Source organism: Canis aureus, chromosome 10 (genome assembly GCF_053574225.1).
Source record: "Canis aureus isolate CA01 chromosome 10, VMU_Caureus_v.1.0, whole genome shotgun sequence".
Taxonomy (NCBI): Eukaryota; Metazoa; Chordata; class Mammalia; order Carnivora; family Canidae; genus Canis; species Canis aureus.
Window position 1 is genome coordinate 65,121,308 of NC_135620.1, and position 27,122 is coordinate 65,148,429.

The window sequence follows — 27,122 nt, forward strand, 5'->3', positions numbered from 1 at the left end:
CCCATTCCCAAAGGTCACGCGCTGTTTCATTCCACTTATCTAACATTTTCTCAACAACAAAATGACAGAAATGGAGAGCAGATAGTGCTCGGCAGGGGCTGAGGAGTGGCTGGGGGCAGGAAGGATCCTTCTGGTGGTCCAAGTGGTCTGTGTCTTGACTGTGCCTGTGTCCACATCCCAGTTGGGACACTGGACTGTGTATGGTTTTTTCCAGATTTACAATGGGGGAAAACCGGGTGAAAGGGAGGCTGGAGATCTCTCTGTGTTACTTCTTACAACTCCTAAGAATCATTTAAAAAAGAAAAAAAGAAGAAAAGTTCCAGATCAATTAGGATACGTCAGTTGGTGCCATAAAAAGGCCTGACAGCTGCTGCTTGACAACAAATACGCAGACTGATCTGACTGCCAGCAGATGTCATTTGTGCGGCCTGTTCAGTAATTATACCTCCTGGGTTCCATAGTAATTACAGTGGAACTCACACTATAGTTCCCGTGCCGGAAATCACCACATTCCCTTAGTAATTACTCAGGGCCAAACACCTTTGGCAGTGGAGGGTTTGCAATTGATAGCTGACAAACTGTCCAGAAATAAAGAACTCAGCTCGATTTGGAGGAAGGATTGGGCAGCGGCCCGCACCCCTACCAGCCTCCCCTGACCATTAGCGAGATATCTGGGAAAAGTGTGAAGAATGTTCTAACCATAAGTGTGTAACTTGTTTTCGATAAGAATGGACCCGAGATAGTGCTTAATTTTCCCATTTATTGCAACAACAACAAAAATTAACTCAAGAGGGACCTGATGGCAATTCCTTGGCGTCTAGGCGTTGTCTTGTCTCACTTGTCTCCCCAAGTGGAATCTTGGCAGGGACCCTTAGCAGCATTCTTTGGGAGCAAGGCGCTGCTCACTTGTGTTGACTGTTCACTAAGTTCTGGAAACTCGTGGACTTTGTTCCCCCCAAAGGCTCGCCACACGGTGATGTCCATTTTCAGAAGAAAGATGTGAGGTTCCAGGAGAGTAAAGCAACCTCCTTGAGGTCATGAGTGGACTTCATGAGAGCTGAAATTTGAACTCATCCACAAAATTCCATCTGTCTTTCTCTTGGTTTCTTTTCCTTTCTTTTCTTTTCTTTTCTTTTCTTTTCTTTTCTTTTCTTTTCTTTTCTTTTCTTTTCTTTTCTTCTTTTTTTGCCCCATAGCAGCAGGTGGTTCCTGCAACTTCTCCAAGATGCTGATTCCAGAGCTTAGGCCACAAGCAGGGGCAGGAAGTGGAGAAAGGCCGGGCCCCATATTGTGGAAAGAACATTGGATCTCCATCCCTGAATCCTGGATTATCCCACTGCCTCCAGCTGAGAGGCTTTGCATAAAGCCTTGCACTTTCTGTGAGCCTGGGTGTCTTCATTTGTGAAATAGTTATGGTAACAAATTATATAACAAGGGAAAAGGATGTAGCACAGGGCTGGTCCTGTAGTTCAGTGGGGATGGATATTGTGGCTGGAAGGAATTCCTTGAGCCTAGGACAGGACAGAGCAGACTTTCTGGCTCTAGCTCATCACCAGCCCCTGGTTCACAGCAGATACTGGCTTCTTGGGGATGCACTCTGGGTACAGGAGGCACAAGAACCTCCCCACTTCCTCTTTGGAGGCTGCGTTTGCAGGGCCTCACTGACTTCTCTAAAGTCTTGCCCACCCGTGTGCTACAAAGGGAATCTTACTGACTCTAATGTTCCCCGCTCCAGAAGCCTTCCAGAGCTGGGGTCCACCAGCCATGTGCTCTCGCCTCTCTCAAGCCAAGCTCACGGGGCCATCATTGTCATTGCCAGGTGCCTGTCTCCCCGTTGGAAAGCCAATGCCTGGGGAGCAGTGTCCTGCTTCTGTGCTGTGTCTTAGAACTAAATTAATAAACGGTGAGTGCATACAGGCCTCCAGGACTCTTCACCTCAGAATGCCCAACGCTCAGTCCTCACCGTCCAGGCAGTGTTTGATGTCAGAGGGAGATGGGGCTCTGCGTGCATATGAGAGAGAGAGACGAGATGGTTCCAGCCGTAGGCATTTTGTGTTGAGCAAACAGGAACATTTCCAGCAGAGCCGATGCTATCTTCTCACACCCGTTAATTTTCATACTGGGCATCAGGTCATACTGTGCATAAGGGACCTTTCACAGGAGAGACTTGAAGCCCTCTGGCTCCTGGGCTCACCCCCATGCTCCCATGTTGATTAGCATCTCTGTTATTTCCTTCCCCAGAAGTAGAATCACAGCATGGCTCCTGGTTTGGGCTCTTTGAGACGGTTGGCAGGGACCCACAACAATGGCAAAGCACGCCTCATCAGGCACTTCCAGACTTTTCTGATGTCATAGAAGACAGAGGCCAGGCTGCTTGCAGTTGTTGCTGGGGACCGTGGAACCGGGAGAGTTGAGGATGGGAGAGGCAGCCTCCATCTCCTCCTTTTTTCCTCTCTTCCTCCCTGAGCAAACACTGGGTTTTGAATCCTGGCTCTGCCACTCTCCAGCTGTTGGCTCTGTGCATAGAAGGCTGATCTTGAGTTTCTGAAGCTTTAAAATGGGGATTATAGGAGTCATTTTTACAGGGGTGGGGAGAAGCTTTATTCATCAACTCCGCAGGGCTCTGTGGACTGCCTGCTACATGCCAGGCGCTGCTCCAAGGGATAGGAATACATCAGGGAATAAATCAAACAAAAATTTCTGCCTTCATGGTTTTTACATTCTAGAAAAGGGAGACAGGCAATGAACAAGGTGATGGGTGATGTTGGCAGAAAGTATGTCAGCAGGGATGCTTAGTGCTGGGAGGAGGGGTGCGCAGCATCAGATCAAGTGCTCCGTGACAGGAGGGCTCACTGACATGCATGGGGCCAAGCCTGGGGGATGTAAGGAGATGAGCTGGTTGGATACCTGCGGAAAGGCATTCCAGGCAGAAGGAATAGCAAGGGCAAAGCCCTGGCTCTGGAGGGGCGCCTAATTTGTGAAGCTTCAAGGAGGCTTCCAAATGCCCATGGACGTACAATTATCTAACCAAAAAGAAAAAACATTTTTTGTAAGTTCATTTTGGGAAAAATCAGATCAGTGGAGGTACCCAGCTTTCTGCAGTAAGAGAGACAGAGGCAAGGCAGCCAGGGGAGAGAGGAGAGGTGTGGGGTCGAGGAGGTAGGGCCAGAATGTGTAAGGGTACTGTGAGTAGAAGACAGAACTGATCTGACTTGAGGTTTTTTTTTTTTTTTTTTTTAAGATTTTATTCTATTTATTCATGGGAGACACAGAGAGAGGGGCAGAGACACAGGCAGAGGGAGAAGCAGGCTCCATGCAGGGAGCCTGATGCAGGACTCGATCCCGGGACCCCAGGTTCACTCCCTGAGCCAAAGGCAGACGCCCAACCATTGAGCCACCCAGGTGCCCCTGACTTGAGTTTTAAGAAGGCTCTTCTGACGGCAGCATTGAAGGAGGCTGTAGGGGCGATGGGTGGGTGAGCAAGGAGGCCACTCAGCCGGGGGAGTTGCACACCGCAGTGTCGAGAACGGCCACCAGGCAGGTGGTGGCATATCAGTAAATGTTTTCTATTCCAGTGTCAACAAGAGACCTCTCTGAGCCTCAACCACGGTTTCCCCCAGGCCGGGCAAACCTGATGCGCTCTCCAGGTGGCGGTCCCCCGTGCATGTGGGGCAAGGAGGTAAAGTAAAGCCACGATTTCTGGAGTAAGACAAGTCTGTACTCAAACCTTGGCTCCATACCCTTCTCTCTGACCTTGGGAAAATTCTTTCATATCTCTCTGAGCCATAGAGTCTCCTCACTGGCAAACTGAACAATAACAGTCCCCTCCGTGGAAGTTATTGCCAGCACTTATTATAATGACACATAAAAAATGTCTGGCAATTGTGTGCACTCAAAAATGCTAGCTCCATTCACCATCTCTCATGCTCATTCATGCTGGACTTATTTATAGTCTATATTTCTCTAAATGATGCTTATTTCTTTTAAGTATTTTCTGATTCAGAGCCCTACTGAAATAAAAAAGGCTTTAATGTTTACTGAACTTTCATGTTTAATAAAATAGTCTCTTTCATTTTAAAAGGACAAATGTTGGAGGCATGTACTAATCATTCTTGGCCAAATGCCTGTGGGAAGCTTGTTTGTTCAGATTATAAGGCTGACCCAGCACCTGAGTGTTGGGCACATATTAGGTGCTCAATAAATGTTTGTTGAATGAATGTGCGAGGCTATAATCAAGGACCCACCACTCATGGAGCTGATGGCATCTGATCCTAATGAGAGGCAAAAAGGAAGCTAAGGGATAATTATAACAATGATATTTTATATTCCAGAAGTTCTCAGTGCATTAACTAGGTTGATTCTTACAGTTTTAAATTTTGGTTTTTGAAAATGCATTTTTTTTTAAATTATACAATTTTATGCCCTCAGGAGAGCACTGTATTTGGAGTCTAAAACTCTGGGCTGCCATTTAGGATTCTCTCTCAGTGAGTGCTTGCTGTGTGGCCTTAGACATGTGACCTATAGTGCCCAGAAAAATTGTAATTAAAACAGACTTGACCTTACATGACAGTGAAACTGAGAATATCCGAGAAAGACCTTTATGGATCCCAACCATAGTACAGTGCACGAGAAAGGCGGGGGGATCTTTGGCTCACAGACCATCCTTTCCTTTTTTACTGTTTAGCACTGAAGTGAAGAGTGTGTAACTTTGGGCAAAATATTTCTTTATTATAAGTCACTTGCTTCATTTGGTGGTTTCAGATTCTGAGAGCCAAACACGCTTGTCATAATAAGACCAGGGATGCACAGACGTAGAACCCAAAAGCTCTCTTTTCCCACCCGCCTTCCCCATCCCTGCCCAGACAGCCAAGGCCAACAAACCAACGTGAATCCTTCCAACAGTTTCTCTTTTTTCATTCATACATCATCAGTTATAAAGATACCTACTACATAAGGCTCTATTCTGTGCTTGCAACAGAAACATTCTATGCTTATTAGTCTGCAGGTATAAACATAAATGTATACCCCTATATGCAGCTAAGAGGTTTGTTTCATTGGTCAACACACATAGGATCATATTGTAGACACTGATCTGTACCTGACTTTTCTCTCTCACGTGACCTCTAGAAAATTCCCTTCCTAAGTCACTGGGTATGATCTGAATTTATTCTTTGTAATGACTATTCGTTCATGGCTAGGAGAAACCATAATTTACTCAGCCATTTCCCTGTTGATGAGTATTCTTAACTTCTAGTTGCAAGGCAAATTACTTCTGTTCTCTAAGCCATATCTTTGAAAAAGTGAGGGTTACTAATAGAACCCGTTAGATAAGTCTATTGCAAGACTTATCTTATTATATATAGTCTATTGCAAGACTTATATCTTATTAAATAAGAATATGAATATGTAACAGGAGAATTCCTGGTACACTCCAAATGCTCAATAAATACTAGTTAATATTATTATATCCCATGAAATGCTTTACTGAAGTGGGCAATCTCTCTCTCTCTCTCTCTCTTTAAAATTTTAGATTTAAACAAGCAACAACCTTGATATTTCGGCTCTCTTAGACTTCTCGTATCCAATTACAGGTTTCTTTCTTCTTCCGTTCTCCTTATCCTTTTAATGAAACTCCATGAAGGTCTTTCTCTGTGGCTAATTTAATCACCCTTCTTCCTCATTATATTGGCTTTTCCCTGGGGCACGGCAAATCTTCAGCTCAAAACTTTCTTTTTGTCCTTATTGGGCAAAACTTCTTGGGGGCAGGAAGAGGCTTCTTGGGCAAGATAGAGGAGAGGCCTGCCTTCCTAGTTGGAGGAAATATTGTTCACAATCCAAAAGGGCATGCTACTCTGGGAGGCAAGTTCAATTCAGTACGTGGGGCAGGAGGGCTAAGCGCGCTCAGGTGTGATGCTTCATGAGGAGCATAATTGGAAGAGCACTTGAAACAGGCAATTACAATATCCGTTGGGAGGTTTCTGGTCCCTAACATGTGGCAACCAGAAGCTCAGTCACCACTGGGGCTCTTTGGAATGAGTCTAGCCTTGGGAGTAAGTGTCTGGCATGAGCTGAGTAGATTGGATGGATCCACACAGCAGGTTACACTCTGAGGCAACAGCAAAAATAGCATGCTTGGCAGGGAAACTGAGGCAGAAACTCAGTCATACAGACTGAGCTAGTGCACAAGGGATGAGGCACAGAACCAGGAGGCAGTGGGCATGGAAGTCCATGACTTTCCCCAGAGTTCTCTGAAGCTGGATCCAAGACTCTCCATGTTCTGGGCTGGGCTCAGAGACAGAGGGCACAGGTCACTCTAGCTGGGTGGGTCTGGAAAAAGAGGAAATGGTGCCACTGTCTTAACCAAACATTCCACATGGCTCTCTGTCGCCAGGCTACACCTTCCAGACAGGTGAGCAAATAACAATACCCAGAGTGACACTTACTGTCATAGATGTAAGTGCAAGGGATTATGGGAGCCCAGGGCAGAGTTTATACCAGACCTTCAGCAAATGTTTGTGGATTGACTATTAAATGCAGCCACTGTGCTTTGATAACAAATAGGAGAGAGGCCTCTGCTTTTTTCTTGGAAGAGTCAGGAAGTCTTCCAGAATAGCTGGGGTTGAGTGGGTCTCAGGATAAAGGAGAAGGAAAGGCAATTTAGTGCAGAGGGAGCTGTGTCCATGGGTAAGGAGATAAAAAGGAGTGTGTGTGTTTAGAAAAAGCCCAAAGATTGATGTGGCTGGATCACAGCATGAGTGAGACCAAGGGGAAGCAGGAGATAGAGAAATCAGTAAAGTCCTAACTTAAAAGGCTTTAATTGGCATGCTACATGAGTGGGATGCTTAAAGCAAAGCAAATAGAGAATCAAGAGAAGACGAGAAAGTCAATGACATTGCCAAATATATCAAGCATGTCTTTCTGAGAAACTGTGTACAAGACAGAGACGTACCGAATTATTTTCCCATTGTGTTGTGGTGCGATGTTTCCATCTTTATGACTACTTGAATAATTTGGGCTCCTAATGCTTTAGCCTTTCATGTCTTGGTCCTTGCCACTCTCAAATATTAACAAAATATCAGAGCGGCCATCATTTAACATAAGAAGGCTTGCCAATGAGGCCATCAGAAATGGAAGAAAGTACTGAGTGTTAGAAAGATACAGCATATGCAATCAGGAGAGTTGTGGGGCCCCTGGGGGCTCCTGGGCTCCTGAAAGATCTAGCACATTGTCTGGTTATTTATGCCCTGTGGTAAACGAGTTCCTTATGGGGGCAGGAGAAAACTAAAGATACCTGCCAGGGAATCAGGAGACTAGAGTTATTATCTTGGTTTAAATAGCCCTAGAGTAATGGGGGAGTTGGACCCCAGGCATTAAGAGACACATCCTGGGGAAGTTCACTGAATCCCAGAGGTTTCTGGAAAAATGTGTGAAGAGTTCCCCCATTTTCTAAACAGAAGTGGTATGTGGAATACCATGACACGATGAGTAATCAGGGGATGTCTGCTGCCACCTGTGGAGATGGTGGGCCAGGAGGTGATGTCGCAAGCCACTCGTCAGCGTTCGCTCTGCACAACACGTAATGCAGCTACTTAACGGAAAAGACCTGCTGGTTCTTTTACATGCTAAGCTCATGCAGCTTTCATCTTCACTTTGTCACGTTGGATTGTTTATTTCTATCTGCTTTTAAAAGTAGTACTCCCTCACTTCTTAAAAAGAACAAAGCAAAATGGAAAATCATCCAAATAAAAATAGACAGGAAATTTTTCTTATGCCCTCCAGAGACAGCCATTGTTGACATTTTGCTATAGTTTCTTCTTGCATTTTTTTCGATACAATTTTCATATAGCTGAGTTTATAACATTTCCATAAGCAACAAGAAGGCATCGAAAGAGAGCCGGTTCTGTACAAGATTAAAATGTAGTAACAGCATGACTTTTAAAAATTATGAAAACCTGAGAATCAGGATAACAGTCGTGTCTAATCTAATAAAAATCAATGGAGACAATAACACTTGGTTTCCTTTTTTTATTGGCAGAGACTAAGATTTATTTAGCCCTCATTGTCCCAGGCTGAGAAATAAAATCCCATGAAATAGGTATTGTTGTTATCATTTTCCAGGTGTGGCTCAGTGACATTAAGTGACCGATGGAAATCAAACAGCTGGTAAAGGAACAGGCCTGGGATTCAAACCCATGTCTGGAGGACTCCAACTCCTGTGGTCGTTCCCCCCTACCTCTCTGCCCCCTTTATACACTATGTGCCTACTTTCTACTTCTAGAATTAAAAAAAAAAAAATCCTCTTGGGGGCGGGCTATTGAGACAATCAAGTTCTATTAAGTTTTATTTTGAAATTTATATATATATATAAATATATATATATACACACATACATATATATGTACATATTTTATTTTTAGAGTTAATTTTAATACAATTTTTCCCCTTTGGGTACTAATTTTAAAATTGTAATTCTAGTATAGTTTAACATACAGCTATTTTATTTTATTTTATTTTATTTTATTTTATTTTTTACATACAGATATTTTAATAGAGGATGTTTATTATATTTGTGGCTGCCCATCATAGTTTTTTAAAAAGATTTTATTTATTTATTTGAGAGAGAGAGAGAGCCAAAAAGAGAGCACAAATGGAGGCGGGGAGCAGAGGCAGAAGCAGACTCTCTGCTGAGCTGGGAGCCTGATGCGGGGCTCCATCCCAGGACCCTGCGATCATGACCTGAGCCAAAGGCAGACACTTAACTGAGCCACCCAGGGACCCCCATCATATTTTTTTAAATAGACTATTTTTTAGAGCAGTTTTTAAGTTCATAGCAAAATTGAGCAGAAGGCCCAGAGATTTCCTATGCACTCCTGCCCCCACACATACACACATGCCCTCCCCCATCATCTGCATCCCCCACCAGAGTGCTATACTTGTAACAGTTGATGAATCTATATTAACATCATAACCACTCAAAGTCCCTAGTGTATGTTAGGGTTTGCTCTTGGTGGTGTACATTCTGAGGGTTTGGACAAATACATGATGACGCATATCCATCACTCTGGTATCCTAAAGAATAGTTTCACTGCCCTAAACATCCTCTGTGCTTTGCCTTATTCATCCCTCTCTCCTCATCGTCTGTTGACTGGCCCCCCCCAGGGACATTCTCCCCATCCCCAGAGTGGAGATCAGGACTCAGGTTTGCAGCAACATCACACAGGGTGTTCTCAGCTTCAGCAATTGCATATGTCCATGCAGCACTTCAAATAGGAAGCGAGCATTTTGAAGAAATGGAATCTCCCCAGACCTCCCATGTGCGCAAAGGAGTGGGGACAGAGATACTAAGTGTTCGGGTGAGTCAGTCATTGCTCAGCTGGGTCCCTGAGCCAGAGGCAGCATCAGGGATGTGGACCGTAGAAGTTGCATTCAAGCTAACTTCTTGGCATTCCTGTTTGGTGTTGGCAGCAGTGTTAGCCTTTCTATGGTGTGTTATAGATACGGTGATATATATTTTTCAATTATTAAGAATATAAATACACTAGAAATATGTTATCTGCCTGTGAAGCACACACAAATATTTATTTTTTTTTAATGGAGGAGACTTAGAAAATAGCTAAGGAAATGTTATAAATTTTCTCCCCATACCAGAAGATTACCTCACCTATCAGTTGCCTATCAGCTGCCAAGACTCCTGCTCTTGTTGGCTCTCTATGGTGATGCCAGAGCAGTCTCCACACTGCAGACCTCCCCGGGTTGGCCCTCGGCTCAAGGTGAGATGGACTTCTCATCATCTACATAACTGCTTTTCCAGGTAATGGGAAATGAGCCCCTCTTTGGCTTTGTCTCAAGACAACGCTACATGGGCTGGTTAGTTGGCTTCTCTGAAGGAGCCAAGACATTACATTTTCCAGCACTTTCCTGTTCCCAATCTCCCACCTTAGAGTGCCATCCCCACGGGGCCATACCTGAGTTTAGTGCATTCAACTTCACTCACCAGAACACAAAACCTGTATAACTTTGCACCAAATGTCTGGAGAGTTTTAAAAATATCCCTTAAATGTATTCATTGAAACTTCCAATAATCAAATGACTTTGACATGCATATTACATTTGCATTTCTCAGGACTGTAAGTTGGTGAGGTGTAGCATCGCCCTCCTTTCCGAAGGGAAAACTAAATTTCATCAAAGTTAGGGGACTTGCCCACGTTCACATAGCTATAGAAACCAAGCTAGATCCAGATTTGACTGGTTCCAGGCTCATGCTTTTCCCACCATCCACTGCTCCTCTGGTTAGAAAAAAAAAAAAAAAGACTCTACAATTGAGTCCAGCCCTAGGGCCTCTCCCCCACCCTGTACTAGTCACCAGCCAGAGCCCCTTTTCCCCTTAAATCCAAGGTTCCCAAATGAGGATAGACATTCACACCTTCCCACTTAACAAGGCTGCTGGCAGGATTAATGAGCTAATGTTTGCAAAACACTTTGAGCTTCAAGAAAAGCCAGGCGCCAAAGAACTACAAAGAGTTATTAAGAGGGTAGACTTTAAATCCCCTTAACAAGCTCCCTCCTCTCAGAGGTAATCTGATGTGGATCCTCCTATTCCCTCTTCAAGTCTTGGATGGTTGCTCACCTCTATGTCTCGAGGATGAGAGTGTTTCTCTTCTGTTCACTCCATTTCTAGGACTCTCGCTGCTTATAAAGCCTTAGTCATGAATATTTTAATTCGGTATATGGAATCCTGATGAATCCTGATGATGTTTAGAATCCTCTCGTGGTAAGGGCACCTAGCCCAATTCTTCATTGCATAGATGGGGACAGAAGGCTCTATGAGGACGAGGTGTGAGTCCAGAGACTGGTGGCGAGATGGGCAAAGAGGCCATGAGCGTTGAGTAACCCACCTCCTGTGCATTCAGGGGCAAGCCAGGAGAGGCTCCTACAGCCTGCCCCTCACTCCTCCTGCAAGGTCAACAGCATCCCTGTGAACTGGTGCTGTGTCATCCATTCTCCCCCCATTCCCCCAAGGATAACCATCCCTATCTTAGTGGCTCAGAGAATTCTTTTAGTCAACCCCAAGTTCAAAAACTCCCTCCCCACTGACCCTTCTTCACTTTCCTGTACCTAAAGTTGTTTCTACAACGTGCACCGTGTATGTATGTGTCAGTGCCAGGGACCCGACCAGAATCCAGGGAAGCAGGAATGAGTGGGACCTGCTGCCCTCCCAGCAGAGCCGACTTGTACCCAGGTAACTATAAGAATGCCATGACAGAGGACAGAACAGACAGTTGGGAAAAAACAGGAGAGGAGCTGGGCCTAGGGAGCGTGTGAAGGAAAGTTTCCTGAAAGAGATGCATGTGAAGCTGGAGTCTGAAGGGCACACGGGACTTGGCCAGTGGTGGATGGAGGATGAGAAGTCGAGTAATCCAGGCCAAGCAGCAGCATTGATGATGAAAGGATGATGAAAGGGCTTTAGGGTTCCCTGTCTTGTACCCTATTTGCATGTCTCCCCCATCGGGATAACAATTCCTCCTCATGCACTAATGGGGAGAGCGTAGTGTAGCATAGGACACAGATCAACAAATTATGATACCGTTTATGAGGTCAGAATGGCTTTATGATTTTTTAAATGGTTAAAGAAATTAACAAAATATTTTGTGACCCATACAAATTCTATAAAATTCAAATTTTGGTGTCCATAAAGATAGTTTTATTGGAACATGGCCATGCTCATTTGTTTTCATATTGTCTATGGCTGTTTTTATGCTATAACAGCAGAATTGAGCAGCTGTGCCCTAGAACAGATGGCTCATGAAGCCTCAGATACTTCCTACCTGGCCCCTTACAGAAAACGTGTGTAGACGGCTGGTTTAGGCCATGGAATCGAACTGCCAGGGCTGCCTACGACTTGTGACACCGAGCAAAATTCTTAGCCTGCCTGTGTCTTTATTTCTTCACCCAAGGGTTGAAAATAGGGCTTTTAAGAAAACTGAGTTAGATGTTATTAAATATGAAATATTGGGACACCTGGGTGGCTCAGCAGTTGTCTGCCTTTGGCTCAGGACTTGATCTGGGGTCCTGGGATCAAATCCTGCATCAGGCTTCCTGCAGGAAGCCTGCCTCTCCCTCTGCTTGTGTCTCTGCCTCTCTCTGTGTGTCTCTCATGAATAAATAAATAAAATCTTTAAACAAATAAATATGAAATATTTAGAATAGTACCTTGCATGTAATAAATACTCAATAAATGATAATTATTACTGTAGAGGCTCCAGAACCCAGCAGCAGGCTGGGCACGCTCTATTACTCAAAGGATATTTATCAAAAGAATGAATGAGTGACTAGTGCATGGAGGTGTGTTCTGCGTCACCTGGTTCGTCTTGCCTTTTAAAAAGGCAGGGAAGGGGAACCCTGGCCTCAAACTGCCTTATTCCATTGCCTTTTCTCTTGCCAGCGCCCTCAGAGCATCTGCTAGCAATCTGGGTCTTGTGGCATTTTCCTTCTTGTGCTGTTAATTTTTAAATAAATTTCAGGCTGTGGATGATGGAGGGAAAAGCAGAGGGTTGGGGGGAGGGAATCCATAAAGCACGGACAGTGGGGAGCCGTAATTGTGGGGTTTCTGCACAAGAGATCATGTTTCCAAAGAGTAGGGGGCCCCCAACATAAACAATTTCTAGAAGAAAAAGACAAGAATCACCATTTCTCAGAGCCCATTTGTGAGTCCCGTAGGGAAGTGGTCCTCCTCAGCATTTGGAGCTTGTTTCAGCCTTTCAGGGAAGCAAGCACAGGGGCAATGGAGCAGGAGGCCGGTGGTGCTCACTTGTAAGCCGAATGCTTTTGTGGCTTTGAGACTCCGTTGTGGTTAGGAATAAAGCTCCTGTCCCTGACGAGGCATTTGTCCTTTAAATACCAGCCCACAATGCTCTGAATCCCTCCTGTAGATCTCTGGACTGATCCTTCAGGGTCGGTTTTGTCTCTAAATTGACCGGCACGCCAATGATTCTGAGCCCAGCCTCTTTGGGGGTCACTATAGACCCTGCCTCTACCTAGTTTTAGTCTCTACATTCATCCTAACATTAGTCTGAGAGGCCCTCAAATGACAGAGTGTGTGGATTCATGTCTGCCTGTCTACATATCCTCAGAAGTTAGCACAGACCAGAAGTGTGGGTGCCTCCAAGCATGTGTTGACTTGGAAACACACACACACACACACACACAGCTAGAGAATCCTTTTCAACGTCCTGAATGTCCAGGGGTTGAGACCTGTCGGAAGAGAAATACCGCAGCCTGTGGGTTGACTGGTGACCCTACTGTGTTTACTGCTACCTTTGCTCCTTGTTTTCAGTCCCACTGCCTGTTCTAAGATGGGAAAGCATGCAGCGTGTGACTCTTACTCACTCACCTCCCAGTACATCGAGAACTGGAATCTAGCTTCAATAGTAATTACTATGATTATAGTTCCCCGTGGAACTCGTAGGGTGAGCTCCAAACACAATTCCTCAAGCTTTTCAAATCACTGCGTCGATTTGCTTATGAAAGGCAGTTCTAATCAAAAGGGGTAATTACAATATTAAGTGCCAAGCCTTGGTGTGCAAACTCTTGAGTCATAAGATATTAAGCCTAATTTAACTCCACCGAAGGAGGCGTGCAGCATCATGCACTACGCTTTCGGAGTGGAGGTGAGCCCAAGCTGAAAACTTCACTCCAGGAAAGTGGACAAATTACTTGATCTATTAGCCATTCAATGATCACGTAGTATACGAGCCAGAGCAGGTGCCTTCGGGAGCTGTTTCCTCTATGAACTCCTCATGCTACAGGAGTTAAAGCAAGATCCCACCCTGCCTTACAAAACTCTTGGCTTTTTGGCTGTAACCACACTTACACCTGGCGGTGGGCCTAGCACCATCCATCCATCCATCCATCCATCCATCCATCCATCCATCCACTCATTCATTCAATATATATTGAGATTCACAGTCTGCCAGGTCCTGTGCCAGGCTTTGTGGATACTGAGAGAAATGAACAAAACATGCTCTTTGTCTTCAAGAAATTCACTGTTGCTTGGGGAAGTTAGGCTCACAGACAGGTGATTAACTCACAACGTGAAAGTGTTGTAAGTAATAATGTTCAAGAGGAAGAGAAAAAGAAATGTCCCAGCCTATCTTGATGCAGTCAGATGAGGCTCCTGGGGGAAGCTACCACCTGAGCTGATTCTAGAAGACTGCATGGGCAGGACAGGCTGTAGGGTGTCCCCAGCAGAGGGACCACCTCTGTCATATGAGGTGTGATAGAGTGAAAGAACTCTACATATTTCAAGAAACTATAAAGAGTTCACTGTGATTTTTAAGATTAATATGGCCGCATCCATACCTAAATCCCCAAGCTCCTGAACAGAGAAGTGGCCCAGAAGAGGGACGATGGAGCTGGTAATAGGATGAGTCTTATTGGTCATATGAGGGCCATTCTAAGCACTTCTCTCAAGTGCTATATTTTGAGGGAATTATGCAAAAATGTGGTGGCAATCAAGCAGACTGCACAAGCTCAGACCTTGACGCACACCACACACATAGACATAACTGCCTCGCCCCACAAAGCACGCAGGTGCTCCTGCTGGGTGTGGCAGCAACCAAATGGATGGTACCCTTTCACACATACAGAAAATGACCTGAGTGCTCTTGGGGACACACCCTCATCTTACAACCAAGTCTGATCTGGGGTTCATTAGCAGCAAAGAAAGTTTTCCCATAAAATGAGCAGAGTGATCAATCATACTAGCTGATAGAGTGCCCAGCTGATGAATGTGCGTGCTGCTTCTAATCACCTGTTTTCATTAACAATTGAGTCATCCTTCAATTTGGCTAAGGCACTAAAAAGAAAGACAGTGAACATTTGAATCCATTTAGTTCAGGATTTTTGATTTTTGTTGTTTAAGAACATGAAACCAAAGGTACCCAGGGAAGAAGAAAAGAGACATTCATTACATACTCTTGCTGCTCCATGCTCCTAATGTTTTTAAAACTCTAATAATCAGAGAAACACCGGTGATTCCTATTTTAAAAAATGAAAATTATGATTCCTATTTTAAAAAATGAAGACATGAAGACTCAGAGAGTTTAAACAATTAGCCAAAATCACCCAGGTAGTGAATTAAGCATGGTAACCTAAGGCAGTCCGATCCCTATCCCTGGCCTCTTGCAAGAAAACCCTGCTTTCTCTTCTGATAAAAATGAAGGAGGATAATTATATATTTTCCCTCATCAGATAAATCATGTAAGTAAATCATTCTTCATTAAATTGATTATTTTTCTTTTGTCAAAGCTAAGGTGGGCCCGGCTGAGACACGGCCCATGAGAATAGCAGAGCAGTGGGTATGTGTCATTGCGTTCCTTCTGTGAGAACCCAAGTGAGACATGTTTGAACCAGCCACCATGTCTGCCACTGGTCCTGAGCCATGCTGCTCACCATGTTAACTGATACACGGCAACATTTAGAGAGCAGACATGCTGTGGATCCTCATCAGGGGAAGTTCTGGGGCCAAAGAGGCCAAGTTCACGTACTTGATCTCTTGATCTAATGAGCTTCATCATATTCTTCTCTTGCTGGATTACAAGAGAGGCTGGACAGAAAGTGTCCTGTTGTACACAAATCCATCCATCTACAGGAATACTCACTCTGAGTGTGGGGTCAATGACAAGATCTCAGCCCCCGCGCAGGGCCTAATGATCTGAGACACAGAAATGAAGCATCCAGACAGCCCTCAAGGCTTGAGACTTCCAAAGTAAGGCTTGGTAGTCTCTTGTCCCCTTTGGGTTAGGAATAACTAGAGATCTTTTGGGCCTGATCAGGTTGGAAGGATGAGTGTTTTTCTTTAAGCTGTTTGAATGAATAAATAATTGCCTGGAATTCTTTTTTTTTTTACCATTTGAGACTTTCTTTTTGTTACTGAATGAATAATGGCAATAATTAACTGGTGCTTTGCTCATTACTTCCTAAGGTCATGAGTAATGCTCATAATCTCTCTATCCTTGTTTGGAACCACTTTAATTCCTTGCAATGATTTTTAAAAAACAAACAAACAAACACAAACAAAAAAGCTATGAGGTTTCCTTTGATTTTTCCCCGTTTCAATTCTACGTGAGTTGGAATACGAAGAGACTCTGTTCTTGCTCCTTCTGGTTCAACAGTTTAAAAGCCTGACTAATAGAATCCCATCCCAGGAATCAAACAGTGATGCTGAGCTCTTCCTTGGGAGGTTTTCAGAGAGGCTTGAAGATTTAGCAGCAAGGTTACCCTGGGTCATACTCTTCAGACTTTTCTGATAACTAACTTCCTGGGAAGCTGGATTTGGATTTGCCTGTCGTTTCCAGGCTTTGGTATATAGTGGGGGAAAGAACAGTGGGAGATTCGTCAAATGCCACCATTTCTAGACTCAGGTCTGCTCCAGTCAGGAGCTCGGTGACCTTGGATTGTTCATGTCCACTCTCTAGAATTTAGTTTTCTTCTCTATAAGGTAAAATGTTGTGCCAGAAAGCTTCTCATAGTTATGAAGGCTTCAGTTTAATAACACAGCAAACGTTTACTGAACCTCTACTTTGGGGGAACGTGGTACTAAGTGCTGCAAATAAAAAGGTGAATCATAAGTGGTGTTGTCTCCTGAGTTTTCTGGATTGGATCTAGGAGGGAGAGGCAGTACAGACTGTTGACATAATGTGTATGCTGTCTTAGATATGTATATGATTTATTATTCTATGAAATATTCCCTTTACATGGACAAAATGGCTTTTGAATCAGTGGAGTAAGAGGAAATTACATCACAGAGGTGTCCAGCGTGAGAGCTGGAGTCAAAGCTTATGGAAAAACTGATTTATCTGGGGCCACTCATTCAGTTCTCAGTGTTGTTGTTTCTATCTTCACACAGCAGAGTCTCCCGCATAAAGGCAATGACGAGCCATGGAGATGGAAGCTCTGTAAACAAGCCTGTTATTAATCATTATCATAATGATCTGAACCAACCTGCTGAGCTTTTTGATGTTTGCTCAACTCTAAGGATTAAGATGCAAATCGGGGTGTGATTTCTATCATTGCTGCATTAGGATCTGTGGTCCATTAATCCCAGGCTACGAGTGACCAGAGGTAACCTCAAATAGACATCCCGGGAGGTGAAATGCACCACCTGCCCCCTTCCCTAGCTCACACGAAACCTGGGGAGAGGTTTTCTGGATGGAATTCAGCCAGAATGGTATACTTTGCCTCTACTCCAGAGTCATCAAAAATATTTTCCTAGTGTTTCCCTTCAAGCCGAATCCCCAGTGGCCATGGGAACTTGCCAAACAAGATACTTTCCAAGAGGAATATCTTCATAACAAAATCTGTAAAAGATGAAAGAAAGTGTGTGTGTGTGGGGGGGCGGGGCATGTACTCCAACATTAAGACTCCAGGCATGAACCTAAGATCTAAACACATGGCAAAATGATGTCAGGGGACTGACTGCTTTTCGTCCTTTAGGAGAGGAGACCTAGAGTCGAATCTTAGCCCCATCCCTGCTTTGTGTATCACCCGAATGAATGGCGGGGCCATCAGGACCATAGCATTTAGAAACACGTAAATGTTGGGTTCTGTTAAGTGCCCTAATGACCTGGCTCACATAAACTAATCTCTCTAAAATGAGAATAGTAATATATACATTCCTTACAGGCTGGTTGTGCTATAACAATCCTTCTGTAACCATTAAGTATAAATTGGAAGGAAGGTATCTCACAGACGGGAGCTGTCTGTGAGCTCAGAGCAGCGGTGATGAGGGCAAACACACCCACTTACAAGCCCCCCGTGACCTGCTCCCAGGAGGGTGCAGCAGCATTTCCCTCCTTTCCAAACTCTTATCTATCAGTTTTACTTGCACCAGGGATGTGACCATGCTGATGGGCTAACCTGGGGAATAGGGTCTAGCCTGGGATTTGAACTTCTCTGAACGAGGTGAAGTGATAATGTCAGGAGGTCAAATCATTAATACTCTCAGGGTCTCTCCCCAAAGTAGGTTCCTTGCCTTTTACCATCTACATCAAATTATGTGTACACATCTACCGAAACCCCCGTGACAAGCTTCCCCAGTGGCTCTAGTTCCCTTTAGGGCAGACTCAACCAGTGGCCAGGAGGCCTCAGCAGTTTGCAGAGTCCTGGCATACCATCCTTGCACCTGCTCCCAGTGATACTTTCCCATGTCAGTCCTCTTTTCTGAGACTGAGAAACAGACCACAACAGGGAAAACAGCCCTAAAAGTCTAACAGCAGAGTTTCATGAGAAAATGATAGGAAAACATAAAAGCTACCTGATAGGAAACAAAAGGGTGAGGAATGCCCCCCATCCCTCGGTGTGCAGGTGAGAGTTTTGTAAGCCGTCAGGTGTCTGTGCAGATAGATGTCGGGGTGGCTGTTGCACCACGTGAGGTGAGCCCTCCTGGTCTCCTGTTTCTGTCGTCTGAACGAGCGGGCTCCTTGGGAAAACCCTGGACTCTAATGGACAGCCTGGTTGCACTGAGGGAAGATGACTCACTTCAGACAAGCAAAAGGGATGTCTCCGAGGAATTTATCTTTTTGCATCTATCCCACCCTCTCCCCGGGCCCAGCAGAGCACCTGACACCAGGTAGGCACCCTGTGAACTAAGAATTTTCTCTCATTCTGTTAGTTTATTGGGTACCCCCTAAGGATCCTGCACGTTACCCTGTAGTCCTCTAAACACACTTCAACATCCCTTTTGTGATCTCTCTCCAAGAGCATGCTACAGCTCACTTTGGAGAGACCGTGGCCGGTGCACGCTGTGTTATGCCTGGTGGTTCCTTTAAGGCAACCAGGAATCTACCTGCCGGGGCTGTTCCCTTAAAGGAAGTCTCCCTTTCAATTCCTCTGTCTACACAGGCTGCATGTGTGAACATATGCTCAGGTCCCATGTTTTATGGAAACGGCACTGAATCATTTTGCAACAAAAGAAGGGCTTTGGATGCTTTGGGGAGGTGTGGCTGAGTGGCAGGATCTGGGCAAACCAGTTGAATGGGTGTGCCCCGAAGCAGCCAATGGCCTACTCTGGAGGGAACTGGTACAGAAACCAGAATGAAGTATGATTACAGACCATCTCAAGCATTCCTGCCGGTAATCCTGGGATGCCGTATTCTTTCCGACACATGGAAAGAGGATCCTAGCCAGTGGACGGCCTGTTGCTCACCAGAGCGAGTTACTCATACCTTTCCACCCAGACCCTCCCAGGCTCTCTACAGAGCTTCCTGCCAGCAGTTTCAGGTCTTCTCTTCAAGGAGCCCCAGAAGTTCCCAGAGTTGCCTTCGGGTCAATTGTAAGAGCAAGGAGATGGGATGAGATGGTTTTCGAATTCTCAACTTCAGCAATAGCAGCTCTGAGCCTGTTTCAAGTCTTGAGGTTCTTTTAATGATTAAAAAATATATGTATATATAGAGAATACTTCTAGGACACCTGGGGAGCTCAGTGGTTGAATGTCTGCCTTCGGCTCAGGGCGTGATCCCAGGGTCCTGGGATCGAGTCCCACATCGGGCTCCCAGCATGGAGCCTGCTTCTCCCTCTGCCTGTGTCTTTACCTCTCTCTGTGTGTCTCTCATGAGTAAATAAATAAAATCTTTTAAAAAATAAAAATTAAAAAAGAGTACTTCTGCTTTAGAAAACATTAGAAAATCCTTCCTTCTTTCTCTCTCTTCCTTTCTCTAGCTTTCTTTCTTTCATTCCCTTCTCTTTTCTCTTTTCTTTTCTTTTATTTTTTGAAGATAGACAAACTAGGCCCAGGAGATGAAAAGTGAAACTGATTCCTCCGAGGTCACCGAAGATTTCCACATTACCAAATTTAATTCTCTTCCTAGTTCATGTCTTGGCCACATTTGACTCCGTTTACCAATCTGCTTTGGAAAGCTATTCTTCTCTTGGCTTCCAAGAACACACTCTTCTGGAGTTTACCCTTTGATACTGGATGTTGCCCTCTGTTACCTGCTGCTGGGCCCCCACATGCCACCTCCAAATACTGTCCTTTCTAGGACTCTGCCCTGGGATCCTTCTTCGACTGTAGGCTCTTCCCAGCTTTCAATGCCGTGTGAATGCCAGTGATTCCTACTTGCACGTCTACAGTTCTGACCTCTGCCGCTGAACTCAAGACTAGTACGTACAGCTTCTTGTCTTTTCCATTTGGGTATCCACTAGACATCTCAAACTTAACATTTGGAGGACAGAGTCTTGGATCTCCCACCTCCAGCCTATACCTGCATGGCTGTCCCCATCCAGTGACCAGCAGCCTTCTGTGCCACCTGGAACGTGAACCAGAGTAGTAGTCCCCGGTGCACAATGTGTTGCCAACAGGATTGCCTCAAGCATTTTGGCTAAAAACCCAGGAACCGTTCTTGATCGCCTCCTTCTCTAACCCTTACCTTCAGTTGCTCAATATCAGGACTCTGGTTCATCAAGTCCCGCTCCACAGACACCATCTGAACCTGTGCTATTCACCTACAGTAATGGAATAGCATCTTACCTGGTCTCATTGCTCATTCTCCTGCCGCCACTTATCTCACCATCCAGGTCTCTCTTAGACTCGAAAATGTAAATCAAACCATATTACTCTCCTGCTCAAAACCTTCCCCTGACCACCTGCTGCACTTGGTCTAAAATCCACGTTCTTACCCCGGGCCTAAGGGGCCCCTACCTTCTTTAATGACCTCAGGTGGTATTATTCTCACCCTCCCTTCCCAAGCTCCAGGCACAGGGGCTTCCTTCCGACCCCTGGAGCATTCCAAGTTCAGTTTCACATGGGCCCCTCAGCCCATGGCCTAGGCCTCAAAGTCTCATTGTCATTGCCGGCCTTCAGAAATGTCTTCCTTGACCCAGTTTTCAAGTGTGGCCTTTTCAGATACTTTCTCACATGTTTTCTTATTTTATTTCGATCACAGCACTTACAATTATCCACCTTTTCTTCTTTCGGTTTCTCTCATGCATAGTTTGAGGCCCTGTCTCCCTCCCCTCAAGGTCCTTAAGAGTAGGAACCTTGCCTGGCATGTGCCATGCTTTCTCCCCAGTCCCTAGGATCATACGGTGGCACATAATTGATATTCAACAGGAACATCTTTAGCAAAGCAATGAAAGTGACAGCCCCTGGTCAGACCGAGACTCTGATCAGACTTCCAGACTCCCACGTCACGGAGGGACTCATGAGACTGACTTCAGGTGTCTCTGTTCAGAACGGAGTGTGTCATGGATTTACGTAATGTCTTCCTTCCCATGGAGCAAAATAAATAAATAAATAAAGTTCCCTGAGATAGAATCTCTGGAGTCATGGGGATATTTTACTGCCTAGAAAATAATCTACTTGTTCAATAAACATTTATTGAGAGCCTATTACACGGCACCGTCAGGCATCAGGAAGATAGCCATGACTAAGACGCAGTCCCCACCCTCTTCTCTAGACGAGGAGACACCTAAGCAGATGATGACAGCATTCAAATTTTAGTGGACAGAATAATAGCTAGCGCACACTGAGCATTTATTATGAATGGGCACTCTCCTGAAAGTTTTAAGGGCTTAACACCTTCATTTCCGACAGCAAGCCTGTGTGGTATTTACTATTCCTCCCCATGTGTCCCAGCTGAGGAAACTAAGGCAGAGGTGAGGTGGTTTGCTCAAGGCCAGAGAAGCAGCAGGTACAGAGCAGGGCCTTGGACCTGGGAATCCGCCACTGAGGGCATCTTCGTGGTCACCCTGCCGTACTGCTCCTCTCATGGGGTGTGCGGCAGGTGACAGAGGACCAGAAGGCTCCTGTGTCCCTCTACCCTCAGTGGTCAGGGAGACGCAGCAAAGGCTTCACCGTGCAGATGACATGTGAGCTTGGATCTGGCAGGATGAGAGGGGAGGGGTCTGCCCTGGGGGCACCTCGAGGTGGAGAGCTCAGCCGCTGCGCTGTGAAAGGACCAGACTGTCTCGGAAGTGTGTGGGGTCTGTGCAGCTGGCGCTCGGTCAGGAGCCAGGAGGGGTGGCAGCTAGAACCGGAGACAGATGCAGGGGCCGGGATGAGAGGGTTCTCCTCCTGCAGGTGAAGGCGTGTAAGTCTGACACCCTTGGCCATGGGGGGCAAGTGGAGATGGCCACGCCAGTGAATTACTCATTCTAGGCTTGCTTAGAAATGCTGCAGGTTCGTGCAAAGGGTGGCCGGGGGAAGCGGGGAAGGACGTAGAGAGAATAGGCAGTGGTCGCAGCGGTCGGGGCAGCAGGTGCAGAGGCCTGTCCGGCTCCCGCAGGGGAGAGAGGGGCGTCCAATGCTACGTGTGCAAGGTCAGGAGGGCAGGGGCTCGGGGTAGGCTAAGTGTGCTCCCCTGAGGCGTGTGTGGGCCATTTCTCCAGCGACCAGGGAGGTCAGCAAAGTCCCCCTGGCTCGGCTGCTCCACCCTCTGGCTCCAGCCACCCGTTGCAGGGGCTCTGGGGACAGAATCTCCTTGGCCCTGCTGTGGCTTCAGGCCCTGCTAGGAAAAGGCCACTGTCTTCTGGGTCATGGTGGCACCTCAGCTTGGCCCAGAAGTGATGTCGATGCATTTTCGTCCCGCCTGTCCATCACTGTTCTTTCACAACAGGATTTACAGACACGCTGAGGTCATGCCAGACGTATTAACGTGTTTGTTAGATTATTATCATTTTGTCGTTCCCCTGGTTGGTTACAGGGGATGAGTTCTGCTGGCATTTGGACAAGAAAGCCCAGGAATTACCATGATCTTGCTCTACCCTTGCTAGATGGAAATGATCAGAGAAGAAAACGTCAGTACCCTCGGACCCTTGCAGACCACCCCTTGCCCTCAGGAAGAGCAGTAGCTACAGATTTCTCCCGCAGCACTCAAAATCAGTAGCAAGAAGGGTTTGGGGTTTTGAATCTTGTTTTTAATGGAGCTATTTCTGCCCCTAAAGTTTATTCTATTAAACTAGTTACAATGAATTTTATTTCGTTTTTATTTTATTTTATTTTTTAAAGATTTTATGTATTTATTTATTTGAGAGCAAGAGAACACACTGGAGAGCTAAGCAGGGAGCCCTACACAGGGCTCGGTCCCAGGACCCTGGGTTCGTCACCTGGTCCCAAGGCAGACGATTATAACTGACTGAGCCACCCAGGAGGCCCACTTGGTAAGAAAGAAATCCTACATAGAAAGAAGGAATACCACTGACCTTCCCGGTGTAAGAGTTGTTTTCTGTGGTGAAGATCTGACTGGAGCCACCTGTTCCCTTATCACTTGTCCTGCTATGAATAGAAGTTGCCCTACCATCACCTTCGCCTGCCCTCCTCACCTGAGCATTTCTTTCTTTCTTTTTTTTTTTTTTTTAAAGGTTTTATTTATTTATTACACACACGGAGAAGCAGGCTCCATGCAGGGAGCACTGATGTGGGACTCGATCCCTGGTCTCCAGGATCATGCCCTGGGCCAAAGGTGGGCGCTAAACCCCTGAGCCACCCAAGGATCCCCATCACCTGAGCATTTCAAAGAAGCTTGTCTCTATCGCACTTACACTTATCTGGGAGTTTAGAGGAGGAACGGCTGACAGTGATTTGCTCCTCAAATGCCTTGATAGTTTGGAAAAAAACTCTAGGTTTTTTTCTATTAATCTCCTGGAAAAAAAGATCATATCTTTATTGAAATAAATTTATTTCAAATTTATTTATTGAAATAAATAAATAAATCAATTCCTGATCCCAGTGCCTAAAAATACAGTTGTTATCCAATATAGCAATTTTAACAAAATCTCACTCTCCTAAGTTGGTTGTTTTTGTGATTCTTTGTATTTTGTGATTCGGCCTACAACACGTGCTTGCAGGTAGCTGCAGATGTTTTCAGACTTGGGCATCTCTTACCAGCCTGGAGATTCCACTGGTCTTACCATGTTAGGGAAGGCTGTGAGCCACGATGCTGGAGATCTCAGTGCTCTGAGGGGCTGTCGCAATAGATTACATTGTGGTTGCAATTGTTCAGGGCAGAACTTTTAAACACGTTTAAAAAAGTCGAAACACAAGTTGTGGGGGATGTTTTAAGGAGAAAACAATATTTCCATTATGTATGAAGTTGGAGATACGGTACTTTTTTTTGGCTTGGAGAGTCACAATACAACAAAAGAAACTGTGTTTTGTCCAAATTTCTTTAAGCATGGCATCTGCTTAGGGTAACACTTGTAATAAACATAGAACTATGGTGCATCTGTATGTGTGTGTACTAGTGCAAGACATTTTCAAAGATTTTTTTTTTTTTAGAGAGAGAGAAAGAGTGTGTGAGCAGCAGGGGAGGGGCAGAGGGGGAGGGGGAGAGAGAATCTTAAACAGGTTCCATGCTCAACACGGACCCTGATGTGGGACTCAATCTCACGACCCTGCGATCATGACCTGAGCCGAAATCAAGAATTGGATGCTTAACTAACTGAGCCACCCACGCACCCCACAATGAATGATTTTCTAATGTTTCCCTAAAAAATGCAAAATGCAAGACCACTGTCCTATATGAGGATGTCCCATTCAGGTTGTATCACCACTAATTCTTTTCCAGTGGATTTTTCAAAGCTTCAGGTTGTCAGTTGTAAGTTCATTTTATGATCTTCCCAGTCTCACTACCTTGCATACCATGGCATTTTCCTTCCTCATCAAATTTGTGGGAAGAATGGTCTAGGTCTTCTCCTAGCTCCTGTTCACCTTCTACTTGCTAGTTAATTGCACCGCACCACCAGCAGGTGCCACAGAAAAGAAGCTTAATGGCAGTTCCCGACCCTTTCTGAACCAATTGATAATGTTACAAAATAATTCAACTCTGGGAATGCCGTCTTCCTCAAGCTTTTAGGATATTGAACTGCCTTTTCCTAGGATCTCAGCCCTCCGTTCTCTGCCTCTATACATCCCACACTTTTCTCCCTCATCCAAATAGTAAATGAGCTACCGATTAACCATCTGTTATTCACTTTATATATTTCATCTCATTTGACCTTCACAGTGGAAGTAAGCTTTAGTGGCCTCATTTTACCATTGAGAAACCAAGGTTCAGGGAGCTCAAGATACCTACTTAAGGTCACACAGCTAATAAGTGGCCGATAAGAAACTGCATTTGGATTTGTCAAATTCTGTATTATTTTCTCTACTCCTATATCTCAAACTGGGTATGAGTGTCCTGGATGAGAGGGCAGGTAAAACTGTTGGCCAGTAATGTTGAATCCAGTAGGCTATCTATACTCCTTTAGCATCATGGGGAGAAAGTATGTACTTTAAAATATTTTCGTGGTAAAACAAATCAATTTTTTTTTAAAGATTGTATTTATTTATTAGAGACACAAAGAGAGAGAGAGAGAGAGAGAGAGAGAGAGGCAGAGACACAGGCAGAAGGAGAAGCAGGCTCCATGCAGGGAGCCCAATGTGGGACTCGATCCCAGATCTCCAGGATCAGGCCCTGGGCCGAAGGCGGCACTAAACCGCTGAGCCACCAGGGCTGCCCCCAAATCAAATCTTAATAGGTGCTAAAATACATATTTCAAAAGAACTTTTTTTAATTAAGTAGGCTCCACATCCAGCGTAGAGTCCCAATACAGGGCTTGAACTCATGATTTTAAGATCAAGATCTGAGCTGAGAGTAAGAGTCAGATGCTTAGCCAACTGAGCCACCCAGGTGCCCCTCAAATGAATTTTTAAGATGAGACTTGCCACTGCAGTGAAATGTGCTTTTTTTAAAAAAAAGATCGATTTATTTATTTATTTATTTATTTATTTATTTATTTATTTATCTATCTATCTATCTATCTATCTATCTATCTATCTACTTATGCATTATTTATTTATTTGAGAGAGAGAACGAGAGAGGTGGGAGGGAGGGAGGGAGTGCAAGCAGGGGGAGGAACAGTAGGAGAGGGAGACTCTCCAGCAGACTCCCTGCTGAGTAAGGTGCCTAGTACAGGGTTCAATCTGATGATGCTGAGATCACGACCTAAGCCCAAATCAAGAGTCAGATCTACACTTTTCTAGATTGCTAGCTTCCAATTTTCCTTTCCATGGATGCCACTGATTCACTTATTCTTTCTTCATAAGAACTTTACTTACATTTTTTAACTTACAGGACAACTCTATCTCCATGTGTATCCAGAAACCGCATACTAAACATTTTAAAAAATGAAATTCCTTGTATATCCTTCCCAACATGCTCCTCCTCCATGAGATTTACTGCTCTTTTCCCAATCATTCCTACTGGAAACATGCAGACTTCCTTGGGACCCACGTTTGTCTTATCCTGACATTTGTAGAGTTTGGAACATCAGTTGTCTGGTGGTTGTCCTCCTTTCTCCTTGTGGCCATCCTGGGTCAGTCTCTCATTAGTCCTTGTTTCTCTCAGTGGTTCTCAAATGGGCAATTTTTTCCCCCCAAGGAACAGCTGGCAGTGTCTGGAGACATTTTTGGTTGCCTTGATTGGCATCTGTTGGGCAGGGACCAAGGATGCTGCTTAAAAAAAAAAAACTTAGCTATTACGATGGTCCGTGGTCCTCCAAAGCTCAACCCTACCAAAGAAATCATAAGAATTTCTCTCATTAGGGATAATTTACATTTTAATTTATGCTTTCACTTTGTTGGGGATTGGGTGATGATAATTCTTTTTAAAGATTGAGAAATGATGTTTTAGAATAAAGTAAAGGGTATATGAATAAACAGGCTTACATATTTTTAAACTCATAGAAAAATGTTAAAATATTCAATTCTTTTGGGGCTCCTGGGTGGCTCAGTGGCTAAGTGTCCAACTCTTGGTTTCAGCTCAGGTCATGGTCTCAGGGTCCTAGGATTGAGCCTCAAGTCAGGCTCCATGCTTAGCATGGAGTCTACTTGTCCCTCTCTCTCCTGCTCTGTTCCTCTCCCTGCTCGTATGTGTGCTCTTTCTCTCCTTCTCTATCTCAAATAGGCAAATAAAATCTTTAAAAAGATTCAATTCATTCATTTGTAAAAAATAAAGAAAATATAAAGCGCTTCAAAGTTGGTTGTGATTTTCTCATGTATTTCTTTCTTCATTTTATCTATAAGGAAAATGAGGCCCAGAGGAATGAGGTACATTAATTCATTAAGATCTCGGGGGACTGCCTACTAA

The 27,122-nt window shown here is 44.8% G+C and overlaps 1 long non-coding RNA gene across 4 annotated transcripts in view; it reads left to right on the plus strand.

Annotated features, from left to right (window-relative positions):
* The first annotated feature begins 2,366 nt into the window (after positions 1–2,366).
* LOC144322610 (uncharacterized) overlaps positions 2,367–27,122 on the plus strand; it is a 54,433-nt gene continuing 29,677 nt past the window's right edge. For 2 of the 4 annotated variants that reach the window (XR_013388261.1, XR_013388262.1), the window contains exons 1-3: positions 2,367–3,049; positions 3,576–3,679; positions 9,649–9,770. This is a non-coding gene — a long non-coding RNA (uncharacterized LOC144322610). The remainder of the gene's footprint in view (positions 3,050–3,575; positions 3,680–9,648; positions 9,771–27,122) is intronic. The other 2 variants (XR_013388260.1, XR_013388263.1) reach the window with 1 other exon arrangement.